At 41.0% G+C, this 10,197-nt stretch overlaps 1 non-coding gene across 1 annotated transcript; it reads left to right on the top strand.

The window, feature by feature from the left end:
• Window positions 1-2,032: 2,032 nt before the first annotated feature.
• LOC138072094 (small nucleolar RNA SNORA12) lies at window positions 2,033-2,180 on the top strand. The gene has a single exon (XR_011144244.1). It is a non-coding gene; the product is annotated as a small nucleolar RNA SNORA12 (small nucleolar RNA).
• Window positions 2,181-10,197: the final 8,017 nt, after the last annotated feature.

Raw genomic sequence — 10,197 nt, 5'->3', positions numbered from 1 at the left:
CAAGTTGAAGTTGGTTCACCCAACACTGATCTATGATTCAAAGGCTGAGTTGAAATTCACTCATTCTACTAGATGACCTTAGATGGACAAATTCAGGACTCTCCCTGGACAAGGAGAATACAGAATAAACAGCGATTTAAATTTCTTTCACTCATTCAACAAACATTTACAAAGCATCTACAGTATGTCAGGAGCCAGGTATCTAAGATAAATGTGATAGCCTCCACTCTTAAAGAATATAGAGCAAAAAATATATATGTAGGGCAAAAGAAGAAGTGAAGTCGCTCAGTCATGTCCGACTCTTTGCGACCCCATGGACTGTAGCCTACCAGGCTCCTCAGTCCATGGAATTTTTCAGGCAAGAGTACTGGAGTGGGTTGCCATTTCCTTCTCCAGGGGATCTTCCTGACCCAGGGGTCGAACCCATGTCTCCTGAATTCCAGGCAGATGCTTTACTGTCTGAACCACCAGGGAAGCCCAAAGTTTTTTTGTAGGGCAAAGTTGTTTTTTTTTTTTGACTGTGTCATGCAGCTTGTGAGATCTTAGTTCCCTGACCAGAGATGGAACCTGTGTCCCATGCAGTGGAACCACAGAGTCCTAACCACTGGACCACCAGAGAATCCCCCTCCCTTTTTAGGGCAAACTCTTAAAAGATTGAGGTTTTTTAGGAAATATGATGGTACTGTTAAAAATTCTAATCACACTAGTTTTTGCTTTCAAAAGAATTATTTAAATTCTTCTATATTTTTTGTTTCTATCTTAATGGAATGAGGCTGAAGCTGAAGCTCCAATACTTTGACCACCTGACATGAAGAGCTGGCTCAGTGGAAAAGACGCTGTTGCTGGGAAAGATTGGAGGTAGGAGGAGAAGGGGACAACTGATGATGAGATGGTTGGATGACATCACTGACTCAATGGACATGAGTTTGAGCAATCTCCCAGAGATGGTGGAGGACAGAGAGGCCTGGCATGCTGCAGTCCATGAGGTCACAAAGAGTCGGACATGACTGAGCGACTGAACTGAACTGAACTGAACTGAAGGTTTCTCAATTTTGGCATTATTGATATTTAGTGACTGTACAACAACAATGGAATGAGGAAGACAGAATTGAAACATGTTTCCTTTTTGTCCTGGGTCATCCTTTCCAATTTCTAAAATTCCTTTTCTCTTTCTCTATATGGTGTGGGTGTGTGTGTGTGAGGGAGAGGCAGACAGACAGAGACATAGAGAGACAAAGCGGCAGGGGGGTGATTTATAGTTTTTGAAAAGACAGAGAACTTAAAAAATGTCCTAATACCTGGGGCAAGATTGAAATAAAGAGTATGTTTTCACATTGTGAGGTCTCATTGTGAGCATGGGGCAAGATTAATTTTCGGCAAGATCTTGTATATTCTTTTCTCCATGGTATTTGAAAGCTGGCTTCAAGTCCCTTAGAAGAAAGAACCAAAAAACCCCAGTAAGATTCCTTTTCTCCCCGTAGTTTCCAGCCTAGGAAGACCAAGGGAAGCCCAGGTTTCACACACCCGCAAGTCCAGCCTCTTACTCCCATCTATTCTGTGTGCGAATTGAGCTGTTGAGGTGAGCCTGTGAGAGTGCCCAGATGCTTGATAGTCAAGGCTTGCTTTAAAGGACTGCAGTGAATGGGACTCAACAGTTCAGGCAGAGACTTTAGTGTCTTCAAGAGACTCAGATTCAGTTGTATCAGGAATGGAGCATGTGCTCCACCTGTCAACTTTCAGAGGAAGAACAATCAATCAGCACAGTAGCCTGTAGCAGTGATGACACCTGTTAATTGAGTTTGGAGGACATGTGACCCGTGGATCAGTCTCCCACACAGTTTGCAAAGGAGACAAAGGCTGTTGAGTTAGCTGAAGGCTGTGCAAATCAATACCTGTTCCTGTAATATTAGGATTTATGTGCAGAAATTACAGAGGAATAAGAAGAAAAAGGCCTAATTGTGTTTTGGAACAAAAAGTGAAAATGTAATATCTACTTTCCCTTTAAGTAAGTGGCTTAAAAAAATGTTCAGATAGTTGTGGTGGTTTTCTTTTTGGCACTTGTGCTGAACTTTCAAATGGTTCCGACTCTGCTACAGATATTGGACAGGAGTTGCCAAAGATTTAATGGCAAAGAGATCTCTTTCCAGCCTTTCCTGAATCAGAGATTGGCTCTCAAAGATGGCAGAAAAAAAAATGTTCAGATAACTAAACTTCAGAAATGTGGAGGGTTCTAAATTGTTTAATTTCCTTCAAATAAAGACCAAATATGGGACTTTCCTAGTGGTTCAGTGGTTGGGACTCTGTATTCCCAATGCAAGGGGCCCTGGATCCATACCTGTTTGGGGGACTAGACCCCACATGCCATAACTAAGAACCTGAATGCCTAAACTAAGATCCAGTGTGACCAAATAAAAAAAAATAATATAATAAAAATTTTAAAAAAAGACTAAATATTCAACATACAGTTATGTTGTTTCTATTAATTTTTCTTTCTTCTCTTATGGCCTACACACCAATCAACAGATTTTCATAGAACCCCTACTATGTGCCAGACTCTGTGAGTGGTCCATAGGAGCAAGCCCACCAGGAAGTCCTGGGATACAGTGCAAGAAGGGCTTTGGAATTAGATCTTGAGCTAATAAAAATTTCACAGTGAAAGTATTTTATGCTACTGACTTAAGTATTTTATGCTACTGACTTAATGATCCAGAGGAAGAGAGGAAGGTCAATCATTAGTATAAAATGACTTTACATAGAATTTTGGAATAGCAGAAAGAACTAGGCTAACCACGTTATTTCCTACCAGGTTACTGTAGGGGATCCCAGTTTTAATGAATAAATAAAAATGATATGTAATTATTGTATCAGTTGCTTGTATCTAAGTGAGTGCTTCTGGAGTTACTTGATGATGCTTAAAAATCTTTGGTCTCTGAAGTGTATAATGTCTCCTTGACTCTTACCTATATTATTAATTTGCAGATCAAAGTTAACTTGGTGCTCTGCAAATGAAGAAACTTCACATAAACGAGATTTCACAGGAAAAATTTAAATCCATATAATTTGTAACAGAACTGCAATATATTTTGAGGAAATGTGTCAACTATCTAAAAGAGACATTATGACTTAAAGCAGCGTTATGTGATAGAACTTTCTGAAGTGATGGAATATTCTGTATCTGCAGTGTCTCAATAAGGTTGCCACTAGCTCCCTGTGACTACTGAGCACTTGAAATGTGGTTAGTACAAGTGAGAAACTAAACTTTACATGTTTGGTTAGTGGCTACCTTATTTGTTGGTGTAGGTTTAAAGAAACAGTGAAACTGGATCCCAAGAATCTGAATTCCAGCCCTCTCCTTTTTACCTTGGACAATTTATTTAGCCTCTCTGAGCCTCAATTTTCACTTGAAAATGAGAATATAAATAATATCTAGAGGTACTGAGATAATGTTCAAGCATTCTCTTACTTCCAGAGTAAGTGCCAATCGAGTACTAAAGTTAAATATGTGGAAAGTGAATAACTCTTTTATATAAAAGGAGTTTCCATTCTTGGAGAGATTAAAAATGCAGTTGACCTCTGAACAATATGGGTTTGAACTGTGCAGGTCCACTTATTGCTTTCAACAGTAAATACTACAGTAATGCACCACCTGTGATTGGTTGCATCCTTTAGGGCAGATAAGTCATATACTTGGATTTTCAACTGCACAGAGAGTCAGCCTTCTAACCCTTGCATTGTCCAAAGGTCAACTGTATTATTAAATTCATAATTATGCTCACCATTCACATACAATATGTAATGACAGTGCTTATAACTATTAACTGCAAGCAATACCATTAGCAATAGCCAGAAATGGTCATGGGTATCAATGTACAATGCCCAAAAGGGCTGGCAGTCAGAAAGTTAAATTTACAGAATTTTACAGAGGTCAGCTTCTGTATGGAAAATACATGGAGAACAGAAAAGCAGGATTAAAATGTTAATACAATCACTTTATTATTGCTATAATTAAAGATATAATTCTATTTGCTGGCCCAACGAGGTTAAATAAACTTATTCCATTTAACTGGGAGAAGCTAAGGCACAAATTAGCACAATAGGCTAGTGGTTAGGAGTTTGAATACTTTCACTGGGTTTAATCAAGTGAAATAAGACATGAAAATTACTTAGGAGAGGATATGTATCTCCTCTCAAGAAAAGAGGTCAAGGTCAAAGTCAAGAAACAGCAGTTAGAACTGGACATGAAACAACAGACTAATTCCAAATTGGGAAAAGAGTATGTCAAGGCTGTATATCATCACCTTGCTTATATAACTTATATGCAGAGTACATCATGTGAAATGCCAGGCTGGATAAATCACAAGCTGGAATCAAGATTGCCAGAAGAAATTTCAATAACCTCAGATATGAAGATGACACCACCCTTATGGCAGAAAGCGAAGAAGAAATAAACAGCCTCTTGAGGAAAGTGAAAGAGGAGAGTGAAAAAGCTGGTCTAAAACTCAATATTCAAAAAACAAAGTCCATGGCATCCGTTCCCATCCCTTCATGTCAAATAGATGGGGAAACGATGGAAACAGCAATTGACTTTCTTTTCTTGGGCTCCAAAATCACTGCAGATGGTCACTGCAGCCATGATATTAAAAGATGCTTTCTCCTTGGAAGAAAAGCTATGATCAACTTAGACAGCATTTTAAAAAGGAGAGACATTCCTTTACTGACAAAGGTCCATCTAGTCAAAGCTATGGTTTTTCTAGTACTCATGTGTGGACGTGAGAGTTGGATTATAAAGAAAGCTGAGCGCTGAAGTATTGATGCTTTTTGAACTGTGGTGTTGGAGAAGACTCTTGAGAGTCCCTTGGACTACAAGGAGGTCAAATCAGTCAATCCTAAAGGAAATGAGTCCTGAATATTCATTGGAAGGACTGATGCTGAAGCTGAAGCTCCAGTACTTTGGCCACCTGATTCGAAGAAATTACTCGTTGGAAAAGACCCTGATGCTGGGAAAGATTGAAGGCAGGGAGACAGAGGACTGAAGGGGATGACAGAGGATGAGATGGTTGAATGGCATCATTGACTTGATGGACATGAGTTTGAGCAAGCTCCCGGAGTTGGTGATGGACAGGGAGGCCTGGCGTACTGCAGTCCATGGGGTTGTAAAGAGTTGGACACGACTGAGCAACTGAATTGAACTGAATGCCACCTAGTAAGAACTAAAAATATCAGCTCTTATTATGATAATAAGTGATACTATTAGAACTCCATGAGATTAGAAGCCTTTCGATATTTTTCAGTTCACAAGAGTTATGGGTGTACAGAGTGATGTTTGTACAGACTGAATTCTACATTACTGTACATAGAAAGATCAAATCAATTTTCAATATCAGAATCAGTCAGGAACTGAATCTACTTGTTTTGATACCACTTCAAATCTATTTTTGGCATGAGGCATGAATGAGTGAATAGATGAATGAGTGGCTAAAATGCCGCCTGAGTCTCCCACGAACTCAATAAAATAAGCTGGTGAAATTCATGAGTCAACATACAAATTTCTCCAAATCTGAGGTAATATGGATGCAGAGGGGGAGGGGACCGATTGGGAGAAATGATCTACCAGTCATGTAGTTCAAGTTCATGGTGGTTATGGCCCCAGATCACTTTCTGGGGCATACGATTCTTTAACTAGTCATCCACAGCCACTCCCAAGGGCATGGGAAAGTTTTGGAGGAGTACTGGGACAGGAAAGAACAGGGCCAATGTCTTAAGGCCTGAGAAACCACTCTCTGAGGAGTGGCGTGAAACCAGCTTTACTGTGAAGCAAAAATTACATCATTGCTTATCCTAGTCTTTTCTTCACATCATCCAGAATCCTTTTTTGTCTCACCACCTAAACTTTTGCCATCTAGAACTCTTTTGGTTTACCAAGGCTTCACTAAAATGCACATTCCCCTAGGCACATCTCCTCCCCCCCAAAATAAACGATTATAGAAGGTAGTATCACTCATATGATAGTTACACTGTGAGGATTTCTGAAATGGATATTCAAATCGAGATTTTGTGACTTTTCTACTAGGAATGCCACGTGATGCACGCATGCTTAGTCATGTTCAACACTTTGTGGTCTTTTGGACTGTAGCCCGCCAGGCTCCTCTGTACATGGCATTTCCCAGGCAAGAATACTGGAGGGGGTTGCCATTTCCTTCTCCAGGGGATCTTCCTGACCAGGGAACTGAACCCCATATCTCCTGTATCTCCTGCATTGCAAGCGGATTCTTTATCTGCTAAGCCATCAGGGGCAAGTTTCTCATTTTATAGGATAATGAACATTTTCCTAAAATATTTCTCTGGCACACTCAGGCTCCCACAGCATCATTCTTGGCCTTGAACTACCTACATTTTCTCACAGTGATTTGACCTTTTTAAGGAAACTTTTTTTAAATTGAAGAATTTACAATGTTGTGCTATGCTAGTTTCATATGTACAGCAAAGTGATTCAGTTATACACACACACACACATATACATGTATTCTTTTTCAGACTCTTTTCCCTTATAGGTTACTACAAGACACTAAATATAGTTCCCTGTGCTATACGGCAGGTCCTTGTTGCTTATCTGTTTTACATATAGTAATCTATTTGAACTTTTTTTAGGAAGAGAATTTGTTCATCATTTACCTCTGTCTTAGGTGCTTGCATCCTCAGTCAGGGGATAAAGAACCGTTAGCCAGAGTTTTTTTCTTTTTATCACCTTAAGACGGAAGGGATAATTTCTCTCTGTTATTTTCTTTTTGCTGCTCGCTTGGCTGTGGGATCCTAGTTCTCCTACCAGGGACTGAACCCAGGCCCTCGGCAGCGAAAGCACAGAGCCTCGATCACTGGACTGCCTGGGAATTCCCATTATTTCTCTTTAGAGTATGATTTTATTAATTATCACAGGTTTGTTATACTCACAGATACATAGGACTTTACTTTTTGAACTTTGATAATCAAAGAGATACAAATCAATAGGAAAGCGGGTACCTTACCTTGCGTTCCATTTGGGGAGTGCAATTGTTCTCGAGGTCCTTTTCGATGGTGCCACCCTGGTGACTCACCATGCCTCCTCCTGGTCTGCTTTCGTTCTCTTTCTGTGGATTCACAGAAACAGTTGACCAAAGGTTAAGCTTGAAGATAAGCTGGAGGAGGTAGTCGTGTCCAGAGCTTGAACTAGCGGAGATCTAAGTTGCCAGGCGCTCTTCCTTTATTTACCACTCACTTCCTGTTGTCCTCTCATGGCTGCTGCTCACTGACAATTGCTGTGCTCTGCGCTGGCTCAGTGATGGCCTGTTGTGTGGGGACAGGCAGGTTGTGGTGAAAAAGGCCATTGTTTCCTCCACCCTGTCCCTCCCTGGAGCTATGGCAACAAATTCCGTTCGTGAATTAACTATGTTATTTTGTGTCGGCTCAACTGATTATGCTCCTGGAATGACAAACATTTTGGCTCTTTTCTTCAGGGTAAAAAGTGGCAAAGACCTTGAAGTGTTCATCTACAACTCAGCATTTTCTTTAAGTATGAGAATAAAGATAGAGAAAATAAATCTCTCAAAGGGCCTTTGATTCTAATAAACATTTTATCTTTTTCAAGTATTCTAAACACCATTGGAAGTGAATTTGTGCATTTTAACAATGTAGAATCTTCACAATTTGTGTTAAGTTCATTCCCCCTGAGATAAAAGAACTCTTGTTCTTATGTGTGCTTGGGGCTTTCTTCGAAAAAAAATTTTTAAAAACATTTGGCTGCAGCAAAGTGCCATGGGAACTTTGGAGGCTGTTAACATGAGTATCATAACTCAGTTCAGAAAAACTGCTGTCCTTCTAAATTCTCCTAGGGCTTCCAGTGGTTAAGACTCTGTCCTTTCACTACAGGGGGTGTGGGTTCAGTCCCTGGCCAGGGAAACTAAGATCGCACATGCTGTGTGGCACAGCCTAAATAAATTAATTAAAACTAAAATTAATTCACCTAAGGCATGTGAAGATTTCCTATGTCCCATCCTAGCATGAAAACTCTTAATCACTTTCTTAAATATTTCATCTTCCAGATGATAAAACTTGCTCTGATCAGTAGAAGGATATTTCCAGGGTTTCCATCTGTCCATTCATCCATTGATCCTGCACTCTCTCTCATCAGGTTCTGAGCTGGTTGTTGGGGAGCTCTATCAGTGAATTTGTGGCTGGTTTCCTAGCGTGGTTGTATGGAGTGTGTTGACTCGGTGAGCTGCAATCTCATTTCCAAGGATCCCATTCCCTTAGTTTTGGGTTAGAGTTGGCCCAAAGAGGAATTTGCATAAGATTTGGAAGGCACAATCTTCCAAAGAGAGTGAAGAGAGTGGTTGGGTATGCTGACAAACAGAGGGGAAGGTCACAGTGAGCCCCAGCCTGTCCTCATTCTCTTCACTCTGTGTGCAGATATTCTTCCCAACTGCTGACACTATTGATTAACTGCAGCCCAGGGCCCACTCTCAGATGTGTGTGCAGCCCCACAGGGCTTCCCAAAGCTCGTGGGCTTCTTCCTTCACTTTGGCAGCTAGATATGCTGGGCTTCTGACTGCCAGGTGGGTGTACTTTCTCATCCTCTAACCCCCTGGACCTGTGGGGAGTCTTTGAAGCCCCAGACACTCAGAGAAAAGGATGTTCTTGGGGAAGCAAACTGTGTCAGCTCTATCACAGAAGACACACAGTTGAATTTGTAGTCTGGAAAATGTTCTATGCCGGGAGATGGGCAACTGGGCCTCAGCTTCAGAGCTCGTGAAATCACCCTCCTTTTGCATGAATTCCCCAGCAGCATTGTTTGCCTTCTAGTACCTCACCAGTGGGCAAGGTGTGCCCTGGATCATGGCCTTGGGTGCCATGTTTAACGGGGCCCTACTTTGGCTCTCCTCCTCCTCGGAGTCCATGTGGTCATGGAGATAGGGTACATGCCTTGGGACCTGTAGTCCCCTTCTAGAACACCCTGGAATTCTCTGCCAAAATGTCCTCAGCCTGTTTTTAAGGCATGTGCTGGATATCCCTGGGGATGACGGGAGGGGGCAGGAGGATTAGTCAAGCTTTTAGCAGGAAAACGTGAACAGAATCTGGATATCTGGGCTGGCTCCACCTTGTAGTGTGGTACAGAGGAGGGAACTCTGGCTGCCCCCCACCATAGCAGCCTGGTGGGCTACAGTCCATGGGGTAGCGAAGAGTCAGACACAGTTGAGTGACTAAAACAATACACACACATACAATCTGTTAGCCTAATTTCAAACTTTTAAATATTAAGATATATAATATATGGACTTCCATTTATATTCCTGTCCTGACCTCACAAATATTAAAGCAGGCCCAGCTAGAGGTATTCTAAATCACTGTAGAAATTGATGAACTCATTAGCATTTTCTGGTTATTTTGCTTACAGTTAATTATAGGTAGCTTGTTATCAAAAGTCTTGATCTTCTCTGAATCTATGAACAATATGATTTTCTGAATCTAAGTGGCTGAGAGTTAGATTCTGGACTGAGGTGAAATAATTTGCTCCACCTACATAGTTCTAGGTATATGCTAGTAGTTGCTTTGGAAACAATTGTTAAATGAATGAAGAGCAATTGAATATCTACATGCAAAAATGAACCTCTATTCTTATCTCACACCATACACAAAAACTAACCATGAAATGGATTATAGACCTGGATGTAAAAGCCACAAGGTTTCTAGAAGAAAACCTAAGACAGAATCTTTGTGACCTTAGTTTAAGCAGATATTTCTTAGATAGGACACAAAAAGCATGAACCATAAAGGAAAAAAAAAGATTGGATATATTCAGTTCAGTTTAGCCACTCAGTTGTGTCTGACTCTTTGCGACCCCATGGACTGCAGCACACCAGGCCTCCCTGTTAATCACCAACTCCTGGAGTTTACCCAAACTCATGTCCTTTGAGTCGGTGATGCCATCCAATCATCTCATCCTCTGTTGTCCCCTTCTCCTCCCACCTTCAATCTTTCCCAGCATCAGGGTCTTTTCCAATGAGTCAGTTCTTCACATCAGGTGGCCAAAGTATTGCAGTTTCAGTTTCAACGTCAGTCCTTCCAATGAACACTCAGGACTGATTTCCTTTAGGATGGACTGGTTGTATCTCCTTGCAGTCCAAGGGACTCTCAAGAGTCTTCTCCAACACCACAGTTCAAAAG

Source organism: Capricornis sumatraensis, chromosome X (genome assembly GCF_032405125.1).
Source record: "Capricornis sumatraensis isolate serow.1 chromosome X, serow.2, whole genome shotgun sequence".
Taxonomy (NCBI): Eukaryota; Metazoa; Chordata; class Mammalia; order Artiodactyla; family Bovidae; genus Capricornis; species Capricornis sumatraensis.
Note: the sequence above shows the minus strand (reverse complement) of the source record. Positions and strands in the feature narration are given on the sequence as shown.